Raw genomic sequence first — 4,993 nt, forward strand, 5'->3', positions numbered from 1 at the left:
ACTACTATTGTTTTTAATCTAGCTTCTTGTCTTCTACAACTAAGCGGTTCCCATCCCGTTTCAAAATAAAGCGAATCTTTGGAAGCTATAGTTGTTAACCCTGTTACAATTCTAGCTGCATAAAGTTGAAGTTTTTTCTAACTTATCAATCACCCTGTTGACAGCACCCCCAGACCACTGAAGCGTATTCAAGTTGCGGTCTTATGAATGATGTATACATGAGTGAGAGTGTTTTTCGATTTACTTTAAATTTAATTTTTTTCAAAAGAGACAATTTTTTGTAAGCAATAGACAGTATATTATCAATATGTGGTGACCAACTGGCATCGTGTGAAAATAGTACTCCGAGGTGTTTGTGTTCAGTAATGAAGTCTAATTCACATTGTTGAAAAAGAAGCTTAGGATATTCTATATTTTTCTTTGTGCTAAACAGTATTACTTTTGTTTTAGATGGATTAAATTTCAATAACCATTTTTTAGACCATAGTTCCAGAGCATTTAAATCTTTGTTTAAGTCTCTTTCAATTCTTTTCATGTTATGAGACGAATGCTGCAAAGAATTATCATCAGCAAATAATCTACAAAAAGTAATCATATTATCAGCAACATCGTTAACATAAATTAAGAACAAAAGTGGTCCTAGAACTGAGCCCTGGGGAACACCAGCATATAAGGGTTTGGGTGTTGATAATAAGTTACGATGCATCACCCTTTGGTACCGACAATTCAGATAATTCTCAAGCCATTTATACAAACTACCAGTAATCCCATATGTCTTAAGCTTAAATGAAAGACCTTTGTGCCAAACACGATCAAATGCTTTTGACAGATCACAAAAAATCATACAGCAAAATTTTCCATCATCAATAGCTTTAACAATATTATCGTATGTTTCTATCAGCTGGTATACTGTTGAATGCCCAGGTAAAAAACCAGCCTGGTATTTATAAAAAAGATTATTGTCATGAAAATAATTATAAATATATCTAAACACAACTCTTTCCATGATTTTACCAACACAACTCAACAATGACACTGGTCTGTAGTTAGACATCACAGAAGGATCTTCTTTTTTAAACAGAGGAAGTACATTTGCTAATTTCCATGCAGAAGGAAAAATACATTCATTTAGAGATCTATTAAACAATAAACAAAGAGGTTTAGCAATAGTGAACTTTGCTGATTTTAACATCTTATGACTAATATTATCATGTCCAATAGCTTTGTTTGTAGGAAGTATAGTTACAATATCAATTATTTCTTGCTCAGTAATACATACACTACTAATTTCACTGTTACATACATGATATGCCTCAGGTAATTCTAACCCACTATCATCAACACATGATACAGATGTAAAATAGTTATTAAGTGCATCTATTTTTTCTTCATTTGAATAAGCAATATCTGTACGACCACTTTCAGATGTATATTGTAATGGTGGAATATCAGAGGCAGTTTTGGTTTTAAAAACATCCTTCAGAATTTTCCAGTATAATTTCGAGTTTTTTTTGCTAGCATCTGTAAGGTGTAATTCTAGATTATTATTGTAATTTTCAATTGCATGTTTTTTCATATTATTAAATTTATTCCTCATGCACTTGTTTAAAAGAATGAGTGCACTTAAGCTATGAGAGTTGGATCCCGATGTTTTGCGCAAAATAAAGTTCCAAAATTCATTAAATTTATGTTTTATAGGTATTAAACAATGTCTTAAGAGCAGGTTTTGGTATATTATATTACATAAAAGTATTAAATAATGCAGAACGACACTAGCTTTTGAGACGGGGGTCTAACAGTTTTGTCTCATTTCTATTGTTATTCATATGCATACCAGTTTTCAACGACTTTGTTTACATCGAGCCGCAACTTGGCCAATTTTCTTATTTGCACAGAATATGTATTTTAACTTAAACTTATACACATCCAAAGGACAATGTTGGCCAAGTTGCGGCTCATATCTAATTTTCAAAAAAATGTCCCCAAACTAGGGTCGAGATAGCTACTAAATTAAGCGGTCACTGAGCAACAACGATTGATATTATAATCACCTTTCTCACGTGACCTTCTGCTGTTCGATACGCTAACGCTTTCATTGAAAATTTCATTGTGTTTAAGTCTCTGTTGTGACATTATCTATCGTACTTCCAACTTGAAACTATGGGAGATTTTTGCGCAAATTTTAATAGGGTTTGAAGATAATATATCTCTTATTTATCTTTATGCTTTTCATTAGGGGTGTTTTGAAAGAATTCTGGTATTGACAGTGTCATTAGTAAGTACATGTATAGGCTTATGTCGCCTCTGTAATATGGTCAGCACAGCGAGACATTTACCCCATCCCTTAACATTAGAATCATTTAATAATTGTGCACCATGAAATCAACACGATCTCTCTCTCTCTTCTCCATTTCAATTCGCAATGCGAAAAAATCATATGTGCTAATGTTTACATTCCACAACCATGCGGTTTAAATGTCTCCGCCTATTTGCGGATACCTTAGATTCGAAAGTGGTCCCGTTCAAATTTCCGGAATTTAAGGCTTTTACATGTTCTTTTCAATTACACTTTCTGTAAATATAGAAATATGTATGACAAAAAATTCTAGAAATAAATATCAAAAGCATATGCTTGCACATAAATCATAGATTAATTTAGCGATATATTGTAATGTTAAGCTTAAAATGGGTAGCCGAAAAGGTTCCAAATGACGTACTTAAGTGCACTCATTCTTTGTCCAGTCAGATTCTTTTTTACTTTTTTGGGCTTTTCGCTTAAGTCTATTTTTTGTTCGAAGAGTTTTGCGCAATGCAGAATCAAACCATGGTTTATCTTTGGGACGTATAATAACAGATTTTTCAGGTATACTTTGTCTAACTATATTCATGAATGTCAAAGAGAAGTTTTCCGTTGCTTGATCAACATTTTGTGCATTACAAATGAGATTCACCTAATCGGTATTTTCAATACGTGAATTTAGTTTGTCCATGTCTGCATTTTTATATACCCACACTTTGCGTTCATAAGATTGGTTTAAATTAACAGTAGATTTGAGGAAAATGTATGTCGCTTTGTGATCGCTGATTGTACTTTCTGTATTTAACACGCCTGAGTGAAGAATTGTCACATCTGGGTTGACTAAAATTGGGTCAATAAGTGTGTTCGACGAGCCCGTGATACGAGTGGCTTCATGGATAGTGTTAGTGAGGTTGTATTTTAACAGAATTTCATTTATAATGTGTGTTCGAGGAATGTTAAAAAAATCTACATTAAGATCTCCAACTAAAATTAATTTACTGGAAATATCAGAAGCTTTTTCAATAGACCATATAAGATTATCCCAAAAGGATTTACTACTGTTTGGTGGACGATATACACAGCATAGAAGAAAATTACAGGTGGGTACACACACTTCTAACCAGATACATTCTATTGAAATAGGTTCAAGGTCATCACGTCTAATGGCTCGAAGAGATTCTGATATATAAACAAGAATTCCCCCTCCATGCGAATTCCTTTCTTTTCTAAATATTGTATTAAATCCCTCAATTGAAAGTTCGCTATTACTTATACTAGAGTCCAAATGTGTTTCTGTAAAGCATAAGATATCGAAGTCAGTTACATAAGTAGTTAAACTTTCTATTTTGTTTCTAATACTCCTAATGTTAAGATGAAAAATATCAAAACTATGTATTGAAGCACCAATCGGACCAGGGTTAGTTTCAATGTCGCCTGACAATAATAATAGAAAATGTATAATTTGCAGGCAAAAAATCACATGGATAAAGCTTTTCATAATCTGGTTTGCTATACATTTGGACCTGTGTACGTAATAATTATACAATTGCAATAAGAACGAAAATACTTTTCTAAAATCAAATATACAAAATAACATTGATTTTACTGTGCATCTAGTTTTTGAATAATAGATTCCTATTGCGGCTCGATATTGTGACACTGTGTTAGGCCTACCTGCCATTAGCTAAAAATTCTGAACAAAGGATGAACGTTGAATGTCGGAGCCGCAAATGATGACAAATATCAAAATCTTCTGAATGCATGTAGGATAAACTGTGACCAGTATATAAGAAGTAAAAATGATAAGAGAACAAAAACAACAAATGAAAATGTATATACAAAAATAAAGGAAACAAGTAGGGAATGCAAACTGTTAACAACGAGTACAAAAGTGACAGGTGTGTGTCACGGAAAAAAGCAAAATGCATATGGGCATATTCGCTCCAGATCATTCGCGTTTCTGATCTCATGTGTCCTCCTTTGTACACGGATTTTGAGCACTATCCAGACACTTTTGGGGAGAATTTCTCCACTTTCCAGCATCGGTCAACTATAACTACCTTTCACTCCCTAATTCTAGATACATAATTTAACTAATATGTATATTTTATCATTCTCCCAACCATTTATAGTCGTCTCTACAAGTAATAAACTCGCTTGATTAGAATTATTTGTTAGATTGCTGAAAATTCACTTCAAGCGAGTTTATTGCCTGAAGAGACAACCATTAATATTGGGAAGTGGATTGGCTACAGATACCCCCGTATCTCTGTTTGGATTAAAATTCATTCAAAGAAAAATATTATTTGTATTTTTGAATACACAATTGATTCATCTGCATGTAGGCCTATACATAATTATGCTGAAAACTACTATTAATATAACATTTTGTAAATAATTATTATACGTTCTGTTTAATAATGATTATCATGTATGTAATATGCCCAAAATTAAGGGCCCAGATTTGGAATAATAAAACATAACGTGTACGTTATATAGTCAAATGTAATGATGTGCAATGTACATGTAATATTATTAGCCAAAATAAATTCAATCACCATCTTGTGTCTCTCGTCTATCTTATAAAAAATAAGCAAATAATAAAATAATAACAGAGGTAAAACCAGAAATTTTATTGTTTTATTCTTTTGTATATTCTTATAGATCTACATGTATCTTGAGATGACCCCTCGC

This window comes from Saccostrea cucullata, unplaced genomic scaffold, assembly GCF_032062105.1.
Source record: "Saccostrea cucullata isolate Sc308-1 unplaced genomic scaffold, CSIRO_AGI_Scuc_v1 ctg1940, whole genome shotgun sequence".
Lineage (NCBI taxonomy): Eukaryota > Metazoa > Mollusca > Bivalvia > Ostreida > Ostreidae > Saccostrea > Saccostrea cuccullata.